The 14,613-nt window shown below is 38.8% G+C and overlaps 1 protein-coding gene and 1 pseudogene across 1 annotated transcript in view; one reads left to right on the top strand and one right to left on the bottom strand.

Annotated features, from left to right (window-relative positions):
• The window catches only part of ZFAND4 (zinc finger AN1-type containing 4), a 75,530-nt gene that overhangs the window by 21,270 nt on the left and 39,647 nt on the right, over nt 1-14,613 (top strand). The window lies entirely within an intron of this gene.
• Nucleotides 8,532-8,652, bottom strand: LOC111722684 (annotated as a pseudogene).

The following is a 14,613-nucleotide window of genomic DNA, read 5'->3' as shown; positions in this document are numbered from 1 at the left end:
AAAAAAAAAAAAAAAAACTTTGCTGCTAAATAGCTCCATCTGCCCCTTTTGCTGTTACTGTCATAAATTAAAGTTACATGTTATATAATGACATTTTAGTTAGTGATGGACCACATATGAAATGGTAGTCCATAAGATTATAATGGACTTGTGCCTATATTCCTAGTACTCTAGGAGGCCAAGGCAGGAGGATTGCTTGAGGTCAGGAGTTCAAGACCAGCCTGAATAAGAGAAAGACCCCATCTGTACCAAAAATAGAAAAAAATTAGCTGAGTTGGTGGCATGTCTCTATAGTCCAGCTACTAGGGAGGCTGAGGCAAGAGGATCACTTGAGCCCAGGAGTTTGAGATTTCAATGACCTATGATAATGCTACTGTACTCTCTACCCAGGCAACAGAGTAAGACTCTGTCTCAAAAAAAAAGAAATATTATGATGGAGTTGAAAATTCCTTTCACCTAGTAATGTCATAGCTGTCATATGTGGTAGCACTATTACTTTATTTTATTTATTTATTTTGTTGAGATAGAGTCCCTATGCCCTGAGCAGAGTGCCCAATAAGCCCAGCTTGTTTGTACATGAGATATCCTACCCCTCACTTTATTATTGTATGTAATAAGAGCTCACTGCAACCTCAGACTTGGGCTGTGGGCATCCCACTGCCTCTGCCTCCAGAAGCCACTGGGATTACAGGCACTCGCCCTGGCACCTGGCTGGGTTTTTCTATTTTTTTAGGAGTCAGGTCTCACTCTTGCTCAGGCAAATCTCGGACTCCTGAGCTCAAGCAATTCTCCCTCCTGAGCCTCCCAGTGCTGGGATTACAGGCGTGAGACACCACACCCAGTGCACTATTACTTTGTTATATTATTAATTTAGTGTAGCCTAAGTTTATGGTGTTTATAAAGTCTATAGTAGTGTACAGTAATGTCCTAAGCCTTCACAAGTACTACTCACCACTCACTCACTCACTGACTTAGAGCAACTTCCAGTCCTGCGTTTCACATGTGCCCAGTGAGCCCAGCTTGTGTGCATGAGGTATCTTACCCCTCGCTTTATTATTGTATGTAATTTCCTGAAACCTTCCTTGACTCCTCACCCCCAACTGTGCTAGTCACTGTTTATCATCGCAGTGATTAACCTGGCTTTATAATATAGATAAGTATATGGATGAGGGGGTCATTATTATCAGCATTATTTTTGTCTATATTAAGTAACATCTAAGCTTCATTAGGTCTCTGTTTTCTTCCCCGCTTTATTGAGATATGATTAACGAAAATTGTATATATTTAAAGTAAACAATGTCATGAATTGGCATATGTATACATTGTGAAATGGTTACCATAATCAAGCTGATTAACATACTCATCTCACGTGGTTACCTATTGTCTTTATATGTGTAGTGAGAACACTTAAGACCTACTTATTTTAGGAAATTTCAGGTATACAGTACAGTATTAACTATAGTCATATTGTACATCAGATCTCCAGAACTTATTCATCTTATAATTGATGGTTTGTTGTCTTTGACCAACATTTCCTCATTTTACCCATCTGCCAGCTGCCAGTAACTACCATTCTACTTTGTGTTACTATGAGTTTGTCTTTATTTATTTCTTTTTTTAGAGACAGAGTCTCACTTTGTCACCCTTGGTACAGTGCTGTGGCGTCACAGCTCACAGCAACCTCTAGCTCTTGGGCGTAAGTGATTCTCTTGCCTCAGCCTCCCTAGTAGCTAGGACTATAGGCGCCCGCCACAAAGCCCAGTTATTTTTTGTTGTTGTTGCAGTTTGGCTGGGGCTGGGTTTGAACTTGCCACCCTCCGTATATGGAGCTGGCGCCCTACTCACTGAGCCACAGGTGCTGCCCATGAGTTTGTCTTTAAAAAAAAAAAACATGAGATTCCAGATATAAGTGATAGCAGACAGTCTTTTCTGTGTCTACCTTGTTTCACTTACTGTAATGTCCTCTAAGATCATCCATGTTTTCACAAATGGCAGGATTTTTCTTCTTTTTTAAGGCTCAATTAATATTCTTCAGAGAGTGAATGTGTGTGTGTGTGTGTGTGTGTGTGTTTGATGTTTTCTTTATCCATTCATCTGTCAATGGGCACTTAGGTTGTTTGCATTGAACAGGGTTTTTTTTTTTCTTATTTACCAATAATATATTTCTAGGTTGAATAATAATGCTTCATACAGAGTAGGCTTTCAAATATTTGATCTGATGGTGTCACTGGTAAATCCTACTAAACATTTAAAGAATTAAAACCAATCCTTCGCAAACATTTCTAAGAAATTGAAGGGAATTCATTCTGTGAAGCCATCTTTATCCAAAGCCAAAGACACTAAACCTGCAGTATTCTTTACATATGTGATGCAAAAAATCTCAATAAAATGCTAGTAAATCAAACTCAGCAGCATTTTAAAAGGATTATACATCATGACCAAATGGCTTTTACTCCTGAAATGTAAGTGTGGTTCAAGACATGAAATACATGTTCAAGACAGTGTAATGCAACACATTAACATTATGAAGGAACCCCCCCACCCCAAATCATCTCAGTTGATGGAGAAAGCACATTTGGCAAAATTCAACACTGTGATAAAAACACTCAATAAATAAGGAATACACGGAAACCTCAACATAATAAAAGCCGTGTATGAAAGCCCTCCAGCCAATATGCTGTGCAATGGGGAAAGACTGAGAACTCTTCCTGCATGGTGAGGAACAAGACAAGGCTGCATGTCTTCACCACTTCTATTCAGCATAGTAAAGGAAGGTCTACCCAAAGCATGGAAAAGAAGTAAAAGGCATCCAAATTGGAAAAAGTCAGAAATAAAATATTCTCTCTTCACAGATATGAGTTTATATGTAAAAAATTCTGAAGGCTCCACAAGAAAACTGTTAGAACTAATAGAGGAATTTAGCAAAGTAGCAGGATATAAAGTCAACACACACAAATCAGTTGCATTTTGAGGAATTTGAAAAGGGTATGTTGAAAACAATTTCACTTACAATAGCACTAAAAAGAATAAAATACTTAGCAAAATTAACCAAGGAGGTGGAAAAGTTGGGCAATGACAATTTAAAGCATTGCTGAAAGAAATAAAAGAAGACAAACAAATGGAAACATACCCTATGTGTGTGGACTGGAAGACTTGATAGTAAGATGTCAATATCATGGAAAGCAATCTGGGGATTCAGTACAATCCCCATTTGAAATCTCAACAACATTTTGTGTAGAAATAGAAGAACCCATCCTAAAGCTCATGTGAAATCTCAGGGTATCCTGAATAGCCAAATGTTGAAAAAGAACAAAGTGATAGCACTCAAACTTCCTGATTTCAAAACTTACCACAAAATTCCACTAATTAAAACAGTGTAGTACTTACTGGCATAAAGACACATATACCGGGTGGCCATAAGGTTATTTTAACTAAGGTATTTTAAATTGCACATGAACTTTACGGCCACTCTGTATATATGCCAATGAAGTAGAACAGAAAGCCCAGAAATAAACCTTCAGCTATATGGCCGAGTGATCTTTGATAAGAGTGCTGAGGCCATTTCATGGCGAAAGGACAGTCTTTTCAACAAATGATGCTGGTAAAACTGGATATCCACATGCAAAAAACAAAATTGGACACTTAACACAACACCATATATAAAAATTAACTCAAAATGGATCAACAACCTAAATGTAAGGCCTAAAATTATTAAGCTCTTAAACCATACTGGAAGTGCTTTAGGACACTGGATTTGACAAAGTTGTTTAGTTTTGTAAGAAGCTATCTTCCAAAGTGGTTGCATCATTTTACATTCACACTGGCAGTAACTGAGAGTGCCTATTGCTCTGTATCCTTGCCAGCATTTGGTGTTGTCAGTGTTCTGGATTTTAGCCATTCTAGTAGGCATATAGTTGTATGTCACTGGGGATTTTTTTGGTTTGTTTTTAGAGACAGGGTTTCACTCTTTTGCCCAGGTTGGAGTGCAGTAGCCTAATAATAGTTCACTGTAACCTCAAATTCCTGGGCTTATGTGATCCTTTTGGTTCAACCTCCTGGGTAGCTAGGACTATAGGCACATGCCACGATACCTGGCTAATTTTTTTGTTTTTTGTAGAGACGGGGTCTTGGTATGTTGCCCAGGCTGGTCTGCAACTCCTGGCCTCAAGTGATCCTCCTGCCTCAGCTTCCCAAAGTGCTGGGATTATAGGCATGAGCTACCGTGCCCAGCCAACATGGTATGTCATTGTTTTAATTTGCAATTCTCTAATGACATATGATGAGCATCTATTTATATGCTTATTTGCCATTGTCTGTTTTATTTGGTGAGGTGTCCTTTGAGATATTTTTTCTAGTTTTTAATCAGGTGGTTTGTTTTCTTATGGTTGAATTTTAAGAGTTTTTTTGTGTATTTTGGACGATAATTCTGTTTTAGATATATGTTTTGCAAATGTTTTCTCCCCGTCTGTGGTTTGTGTTCACAATCTCTTGACAGTGTCTTAAGTAGAGCACAGATTTTTCATTACAATCAAGTCGAGCTTATCAGTTTTTTGTTTCATGGGTTGCTCCTTAAAAGGTCATTGCTGTACCCAAAGTCATCTTGGTTTTCTGCTATACTATCTAGGAATTTTATAGTTTCTGCTATACTACTAAGAATTTTATAGTTTTGGATTTTACATTTAGGTCTATTATTCATTTTGAGTTATTTTTTGCGAAAGAGTGTAAGGTTTTAGTCTAGGTTCATTCTTTTGCACATGGATATCCAGTTACAGCACCATTTGTTAAAAAGACTGTCTTTGCTTCATTGTGTTACCTTTGCTTCTTTGTCACAGATTAGTTGACTATTTACACAGACCTCTTTCTGCGTTCTATTCTGTTCCCTTGGTCTTTTTGATTTTTCACCAATATAGCTTTAATAAGAAGTTTTGAAATTGGGCCGTGTGAGTCCTCGTAGTTGTTCTTTAAGATTGGACTGACTATTCTAGATCGTCTCGCCACACATACTTTATTGAAGTATAATTGACATGTATATATTTACAACAGGAGTGTTGATACATGTATACATTGTGAAGCACCACAATCAAACTAATTAACATTTTCATTATCTCACAGTTACTATTTTTGTGTATGTGTGATGAGAACATTTAAGATCTACTCTAAGCACATTTCAGATGAACTTTACTTAGTCACTATGCTGTATATTTGATCTTCAGAACTTACTCATCTTGCATAAGTGAAACCATTTTACCTTTTACCCAACATCTCCCCATTTCTTAGTCTTTTGTCGCTTCCTGTAAGCTTTAGAATCAGGTTATTAGTATCCACAAAATAACATGCTGGCAGGTTGATTTGGATAGTGTTGAATTTATAGATCAAGTTGGGAAGCATTAACATCTTGACAGTATTGACTGTTATGAATATGGAATATCACTTCACTGATTTGGTTCTTTGATAACTCTTGTAGAGTTTTATAGTTTTCCTCATATAGCTCTTGCACATAGTTTGTTAGATTTACGCCTACTTGTTTCATTTTGGGAGGGGGTGCCATTGTGGATGGCATTGTGTTTTTTATTTTAAGTTCTATGTGTTCATTGCTGATTATGTGTTTTTGAGCAACAACTCAGATACTTTTATCAGTGCCTAAGAATGTTCGAGGCCTTAGTTTGAGTTCAAGCCTGCTGGGAAAAACCTGTAGCAAGGCACTCTGTGATTTTTGGTGAGAACACAAACTGAAAGTCAGGAACTGGGAGATCCTACATGGAAACAAAGTTAATATAATACTTGATAATAAATGACCATGTTCCTGACTCATGTACTTACTATACTATACTTTTTATTATTATTTTAGAGTGTATTCCTACTTATAAAAAAAAAAACTTAACTGTAAAATGAAGCTTTGGCACATCCTTTAGGAAGTATCCCAGAAGAAGGCATTGCTGTCATTGGAGATGACAGCTTCATGCATGTTATTGCCCCTGAAGACCTTTCAGTGAGACAAGATAGGGAGATGGAAGACTCTGATTTTTTTTTCAGTTTTTTATTGCTACCTAATAATTATATGTATTTATGGGATACATGTGATATTTTGATAATGCATACAATGTGTGATGTTCAAATAAGGGTAATTAGGATAGCCATCACCTCAAATAGTTATTTCTTTGTGTTGGGAGCATTCTAAGTCTTCTCTTCTAGCTATTTTGAAATATACAATAAATTACTGTCTACTGTAATTACTACTACCTGTGCTATTGAACTTTTTCCTTTTCTCAAATTGTATTTTTATGCCCCTTAACCAACCTGTCTTCATGCTACCCCATCCTTCTGGTAAAATCTCCATGAGATCTGCTTGTTCAACTCCCACATATGAGTGAGAACATGTGATATTTATGTGTCTTCACCTGGCTTATTTCACTCAACGTAATGACTTCCAATTACATCTGTGTGGCTGCAAATGACAGGATTTTTTCTTTTTTTGAGACAGAGTCTCACTTTGTTGCCCTCAGTAGAGTGCCATAGTGTCATAGCTCACAACAACCTCAAACTTCTAGGCTCAAGCAGTCCTCTTGCCTCAGCCTCCTGAGTAGCTGGGACAACAGGTGCCTGCCACAACACCCAGCTATTTTTAGAGACGGGGTTTCACTCTTGCTCAAGCTGGTCTTGAACTCCTGAGCTCAGGCAGTCCACTTGCCTGAGCCTCCCAAAGTGCTAGGATTACAGGCATGAGCCACCATACCCAGCAGAATTTTTTCTTTATTATGGCTAAATACTATTTCAGTGTGTATATATACATCACCTTGTATTTATCCATTCATCCATTGATGTATATTTAAATTGATTCCATATTTTGGCTATTGTGAATAATACTTCATTTAATGTAAACATGGGAGTAGAGGTACCACTTTGATACACTGATTGCCTTTCTTTTTTTTTTTGAGACAGAGCCTCAAGCTGTCCCTCTGGGTAGAGTGCCCTGGCATCATGCTCACAACAACCGTCAACTCCTGGGCTTAAGCGAGTCTCCTGCCTCAGCCTCCCAAGTAGCTGGGACCACAGGCGCCCGCCACAACGCCTGGCCATTTTTTGGTTGCAGCCATCATTGTTGTTTGGCGGGCCCGGGCTGGGGATTTGAACCCACCACCTTAGGTGTATGTGGCTGGCGCCCTAGCCGCTTGAGCCACAGGCGCCGAGCCGATTGCCTTTCTTTAAACAGGTACCCAGCAGTGGGATTGCTGGTTCACATGGTAGTTCTATTTTTAGTTTTTTGAGGAACCATGATACTATTTTCTATGATGGATGTACTAATTTACTTTTTCAGCATACTATCATCTTTGCCAGTATCCTTTTTTTTTTTATTGTCTTTTTGATAATACCCGTTTTTACTGGGGTGAGATCATATCTCATTGTGGTTTTGGTTTGAATTTCCCTAATGATTAGTGATTTTTTCATATAATTCTTGGCTATTTGCATGTCTTCTTTTGCGAAGTGTCTGTTCAGATCATTTGCCCATTTTTTTTCTTTTTCTTTTTTTTTTATTGAATGGTAACTATGTACATTAATGCAATTCTGGAGTACAGTGTGGGGTTTTCACACACAATCCGAAACACTTCCATCAAACTGGTTACCATAGCCTTCATGTCATTTTCTTAGTTATTATTTTAAAACGTTCACATTCTGCTCTTAGAAAGATTCACTTGTACCCTTGTAAGATAAACCTCAGAAGTGCATTTGCCCATTTTTAAATCAGATTATTTTATTTTTTGTTGTTTGAATTCTTTTGCTTGATGTAATTTCATTTGTCTGTTTTTGTCTTTGTTGCTGTGCTTTTGTGGTCTTATCTAAAAAATCTTTGCCCAGACGATTGTCATGAAGCATTTCCCCAATTCTTTTTCTAGTAGTTTTGCTTACCTTTAAGTCTTTAATCTATGTTTATTTGACTTTCGCATATGGTGAAAGATAGGGGACAAGTTTCTTCCTTCTGCTTATGGCTACCTGGTTTTCTCAGTATAATTTATTTAATGGATTGTCCTTTCCCTGATGTATGTTCTTGATGCATTTGGTAAGATGGTGACAGTAATGATTCTGACCCCTATAATAGGGCTAGACTTATATTTGTGTCTTATTTTTTATTTTTTTTGAGACAGAACCTCAAGCTGTCCCTCTGGGTAGAGTGCTGTGGCATCACAGCTCATAGCAACCTCCAACTCCTGGGCTCAAGTGAGTCTCCTGCCTCTGCCTCTCAAGTAGCTGGGACTACAGGCTCCTGCCACAACTCCCAGCTATTTTTTGGTTGCAGCCATTGTCGTTTGGCGGCCCGGGCTGGCTTCGAACCCGCCAGCTCAGGTGTGTGTGGCTGGCACCTTAGCTGCTTGAGCCACAGGCACCGAGCCTGTGTCTTAGTTTTTAACAAAAAAGTTTAAAAAATAAAACAAACAAACAAAAAACTTTTAATAATAAAAAAAGGTTTATGTAGGATGTCCATAAAGTTCATGTGCAATTTAAAATAGTTGTAACTTTGTAAGTATATGTGATAGAAGGAATCTGTAAAAAAGGATTAAAAAGAAGAAACATGTACATTTTTATTGTTCTTGTTAATTGTCAACATGTCCACCATCATTACTACACTTGATCTTAGCCAAAAGGCCTAGAAGCGATCCACCATCATTACTAATACGAAGGGTAATATGATTCTGTAGTTCTCCAAAAACATTTTCTTTTCTGTTCTTTTTTTTATTTTTATTTTTTTTGAGGCAGAGTCTCACTTGATCAACCTCAGTAGAGTGCCATGGTGTCTTAGCTCACAGCAACCTCAAACTCTTGGGCTCAAGTGATTCTCTTGCCTCAGGCTCCCAAGTAGCTGGGACTACAGGCGCCTACCACAACGCCTGGCTTTTAGAGGCGGGGTCTCACTCTTGCTCAGGCTGGTCTCAAACTCCTGCGCTCAGGCATTCCACCTGCCTCAGCCTCCCAAATGCTGGGATTACAGGTGTGAGCCACCACACTCAGACTCCAAAAACATTTTCCAGCTAGTTTTCAATAATATCAGCAATCACATCAGTTATCATAATTTGCAAGTCTTCTAAAGATCAAGGTTTGGTTGAACATTAGTTTTCATGTGTCCCCATAGAAAGAAATCCAGTGGAGTCAAAGCTGGAGAACATGGAGGTCAAAAGAGTGGTCCACACCTTCTAACCTGTCTGTGAGGGAATTTCTCACGTAGAAACTGTCTAACATGCAAAGCAAAATGATAAGGTGCACCATCGTGTTCAAATGCTGTATTCTTTATCAGTCCTAATTTTTCAAGCTAAAGAGTAAAGTAATTTTGTAGCATTTCTAAATAGCTATCACCATTAACAACACATCTTCAAAAGAGAATAGCCTTATGACTCAATTTTTTTCCCAAAGAACACTAAATACTAACTTTGGGAGAATCTCTTTCATGTTCAACAGACTTGTAGATTTTCAGTTCCCCCCAGACAGCAATTATGCCTGTTGACCTTGCCACTAATGTGGAATATTGCTTCATCGGAGAACGTGAAATTACTCAAAAGGCATCATTTTTGCTAATTTCAATGAACTGGTGGCAGAAAGTCAGACATGCATGATCATCCTCTTCTAACAGCATTTGATGCACTTGAATTTTGTATGCTTTCCTGTGAAGTTTTGTCTGCAGAATCTTATGCACAGTATAGACTTTGAAAGCCTCAGCTCTAGTGATGCCAGTCTTAATGACTTTCTTGGACTTGTCTCAAAGTTTCTGCTACACATGATGTAGTTTTTTCACTAATATGTGGCCGATCAGACTGTGGTTTATCATTGACAGAACTTGTGTCTTTACATTTTTTCATGCACTTGGATATGGAATTCCCATGTGGTGCTTCTTTCTGGTAGTGAGTTCTAAACCTTCTTTGGACAGCAGTGGTAGATTTTAGTTTAATCAACCAAAGAACACAACTTTCTCTTCTAGAGAAACTATGGACCAACAGCTTCCGGAGTAGCTGGGACTACTCCGGCCCACCACAGCGCCCAGCTATTTTTAGAGAGGGGTCTCCGTCTAGCTTAGGCTGGTCTCAATCCTGTGAACTCAGGTGATTCACATTCCCTGCCCTCCCAGAGTGCTGGGATTGCAGACGTTAGCCACCATGTCTAGCCAGTTACAACTATTTTAAATTGCACGTGAACTTTATGGACACTTTATAGGAAAAGGATCTGGAGAAGGTAAATACTTTTATATAGCTATATAATGCATTTGTGGTTTTAAACAAAGTTTAAAAAATTAAAAAGTTTATAAAATGATGGCTCAGTGCCCGTAGCTCAGTGGTTAAGGGTGCCAGCCATATGCACCTGGGATGGTGGGTTCAAACCCAGCCCGGGCCAGCTAAACAACAATGACAACTGCAATAAAAAATATCCAGGTCTTGTGGTGGGTGCCTATAGTATCAGCTGCTTGGGAGGCTGAAGCAAGAGAATCACTTTCGCCCAAGAGTTTAAGGTTGCTGTGAGCTGTGATGGCCCAGCACTCTACCGAGGTTGACATAATGACACTGTCTCAAAAAAAAAAAAAAGTTTATAAAATGAAAATGTTATAGTAAGCTAAGCTTAATAATTTATTACTGAAGAAAGAAACATTATAATAAATTTGCTGTGGTATAAGTATACTGTGCCATGTTTATTCAGAGTCTGTAGTAGTTTACAGTTATGTCCTGGGCCTTCACGTACACTTACCACTCACTCAGTGCCTTACCCAGAGCAACTTCCAGTCCTGCAAACTCTATTCATTCTAAAGTGGTATACCACTTTTTATCTTTTATAGCTTACTTTTACCATCCTTTCTTTGTTTAGATATATTTATGCTACAGTTATCTGCAGTATGCAGTACAGTAATGTGCTATACAAGTTTGTAGCCCAGGAGAAGTAGGTCATACCATGTGGTAGCCTATGCCATCTAGGTTTAAGTACACTTTGTGATATTCATATGATGACAGAATCACCTAACAATGCATTTCTTAGACTAGTGGTCTCCAACCTTTTTGGCACCAGGACCAACTTCATGGAAGATAATTTTTCTTTTTTTTGTAGAGACAGAGTCTCACTTTATCGCCCTCAGTAGAGTGCCATGGTGTCACACAGCTCACAGCAACGTCCAACTCCTGGGCTTAGGCGATTCTCTTGCCTCAGCCTCCTGAGTAGCTGGGACTATAGTTGCCTGCCACAACACCTGGCTATTTTTTGTTTGTAGTTGTCATTGTTGTTTGGCGGGTCTGGGCTGGATTTGAACCTACCAGCTCTGGTGTATGTGGCTGGCACCTTAGCTGCTTGAGCTACAGGCACCAAGCCGTCTTTTAAATTTATTATTAAATTTATTTATGCCCAGAATATGTTCTATCTTGTAAGTATTCCATATAAGCTTGATGAGAATGTACATTCTGCTTTTGCTGGATAAAGTGGTATATAGAGATGTGTCTGGGTTCCAAGGGGACCCCAACCCAGGGCGGGAGCCTAAGATGAGGGTTTTTGTTGCTTGTTTGTTTTGTGAGACAGAGTCTCAAGCTGTCACCCTGGGTAGAGTGCTGTGGCGTCACAGCTCACAGCAACCTCCAGCTCTTGGGCTTAAGCAATTCTCTTGCTTCAGCCTTCCAAGTAGCTGGGATTACAGGTGCCCACCACAACGCCCAGCTATTTGTACTTTGGTTGCAGTTGTCTTTGTTGTTTAGTTGGCCCTGGGCCGGGTTTGCGCCCTCCACACTTGGTGCACGTGGCTGGCACCATAACCACTGTGCTATAGGCGCTGAGCCAGAGTTTGAGGTTGTTATGAACTATGACGCCATAGCACTCTACCAAGGACAACAAAGTGAGACTCTGTTTCAAAAAAAAAAAAGTCAGAGTTAGATAAAATTTCAGAAGTGTTTTCTTTGTTTTTTTTTTTTTTTTGAGATGGAGCCTCAAGCTGTCCCCCTGGGTAGAGTGCCATGGCATCGCGCTCACAGCAACCTCCAACTCCTGGGCTCAAGCGAGTCTCCTGCCTCTGCCTCCCAAGTAGCTGGGACCACAGGCGCCCGCCACAACGCCTGGCCATTTTTTGGTTGCAGCCGTCATTGTTGTTCGGCGGGTCCGGGCTGGGGATTCGAACCCGCCACCTTAGGTGTATGTGGCTGGCGCCTTAGCCGCTTGAGCCACAGGCGCTGAGCCAAATTTCAGAAGTGTTACGGGTTCATCCCTATTTCTCATTCCTTTCCCACTTTTTTTTTTTTACCAATTGCACTCATTCCTTGTATATAACCAATCTCATTCATTTCTGACTTATCTTCCTTATCTTTATTTTGTGCAAGTAGCAGAGATGTACACAACACATGTATGTATTAAAGATAGGGTCTCACTCTGATACTCAGGGTAGAGTATAGGGGGACAATCATAGCTGATTGCAACTTCGAACTTCTGGGCTCAAGAGATCCTTGCTGCAGCCATCTGTAGTCACCTGTAGCTGAGACTACAGTGTGTGCCACCTTGCCTGGCTCATTTTTCTATTTTTTGTAGAGACAGGGTCTCACTTTGTGCTCAGGTTGGTTTCAAACTCCTCGGCCTCCCAAAGTGCTAGAATTACAGGTATGAACTTTCTTGTACAGCCTATATTTAGATTTTTAATCCAATTGGAGTTTGTTTTTAAGAATGACATTAGGTATAGATCTAATTTTATGTTTTCCCAAATGACTTTTCCAAATTACCCAGTGGTTCCAGCATCATTTACTTTAAAAATCCATTTGGGGCAGTGGCTCAGTGGGTAGGGTGCCAGCCACATACAACTCAGACTGGCAGGTTTGAAACCAGCCTGGGCCAGCTAAAACAACAATGACAACAGCAACAACTGTAACAACAACAAAATGGCCAGGTGTTGTGGCGGGCGCCTATAATCCCAGCTACTTGGGAGGCTCAGGCAAGGGAATCGCTTAAGCCCAACAGTTGGAGGTTGCTATGAGCTGTGACACTATGGCCCTCTACTCAGGGTGACAGCTTGAGACCTTGTCTCAAAAAAAACCCAAAAAAACCCATTTGGCTCTTTCTTCTGTACTTGAGTTTATTTCTAGGCTTTCTATGTGTCAGTCAGTACCACAGTTTTAATTTTAGAGACTTCATAATGTGTTTTCAAGTCTGAGAAGGCAAGTAGTCATTGATTTTCTTTTTTGGTGTTTCCTTGTGGCTATTTCTGCATATTTGTTTTTCTGTTTAGCTTCAGTTCACCATGTGAACTTCACCATGGTGAACTTCAGTATCACTATGTCTCTTTTTTAAAAGTTGGTGTTTTTAGTGTGATTGTTTTAAATTTGTAAATTAACTTAGGCATAATGGGCATCTTTATAATGTTGAGTCATTCTGTCCAGGTGTATTTTTTTAAGTCTACTTTTATGTAGGGATATTTCAAATTTTTCTTTGTAGAGATTTATGTACTTTTTAAGTTTATTTCTAAGTATTAAATATTCTTTATTGCTGTTGTAAAAGAGGTTTTCCTACCATTGTGCCCTTTCATATTTTATGATTTGTTTATGTGAAAGCTGTTGACATTTGTATTAATTTTATATCTTTCTATTTTAGTGAATTTTTTTTTGAGATGGGGTCTTGCTCTCACACACACACATATATTGTATATGTATATTAATTATATATTATAATAATATATAGTATACATTATATATTATAATTATAATGTATAATTATGTATGTATATATTTATATTATATGTATATATGCATATTATAATTGTATATGTGTATATAATTATAAACATGTATGTATGTTGTTTATAATATAAATAACATAATTATATATGTATTATATAATATATATGTATATATTATATACACATATTATATATGCATGTATATTATATTAAAGATAGGGTCTCACTCTGTTACTCAGGCTGGAGTGTAGTGGGACAGTCGTAGCTCACTGTAGCCTTGAACTCCTGGGCTCAAGTGATTCTCCTGCCTCAGCCACCTGAACAGCTTTGCTATGGTAACAGAAATAAATATCTCCACAGTTTCGCTTAGCAACAGTTAAGTCCTCTCTGAGAACTCTTGCTAATAGGTACCCCACACAGCGTTCTCTTTTCAGAAAGAAATGAAAAGGAAATGTAAATTGTTTTCTTTTACATTTGTCAGTCCAATAGACTAAACTCTTTTAGTCTGTTTGCTTTTACAGCCTTGGAAAATTTTTTGAGCAGAAAGAGGGGGTGTGAGCTTCAGGCCTCAGTTCCTGCCCCAAACCTTATCTTTTTATTATTATTATTATTATTTTTTTTTTTTTGCAGTTTTTGGCCAGGGCTGGGTTTGAACCCGCCACCTCCAGCATATGGGGCCGGTACCCTACTCCTTTGAGCCACAGGCACTGCCCTCAAAACCGTATCTTAAGGGCCAAATCATATCCCTAGTGATAAGCCTGTCTCCCAGGGAAAGTCAAATGCTTCTTATATCAGCTTGCTGCTAAGCAAAAAAGAGAAGAAGCTGATGCAACAGTTTCACTAAGCCACTTCAGTTATCAACTGATAGCAATCACATATTTTTTCTTTTTGAGACAGAGTCTCACTATGTGGCCCTTGGTAGAGTGCTGTGACATCACAGCTCA

This window comes from Otolemur garnettii, unplaced genomic scaffold, assembly GCF_000181295.1.
Source record: "Otolemur garnettii isolate 467f Iridium unplaced genomic scaffold, OtoGar3 scaffold00315, whole genome shotgun sequence".
NCBI classification, from domain to species: Eukaryota; Metazoa; Chordata; class Mammalia; order Primates; family Galagidae; genus Otolemur; species Otolemur garnettii.
This window is presented reverse-complemented; position numbering and strand designations above follow the sequence as displayed.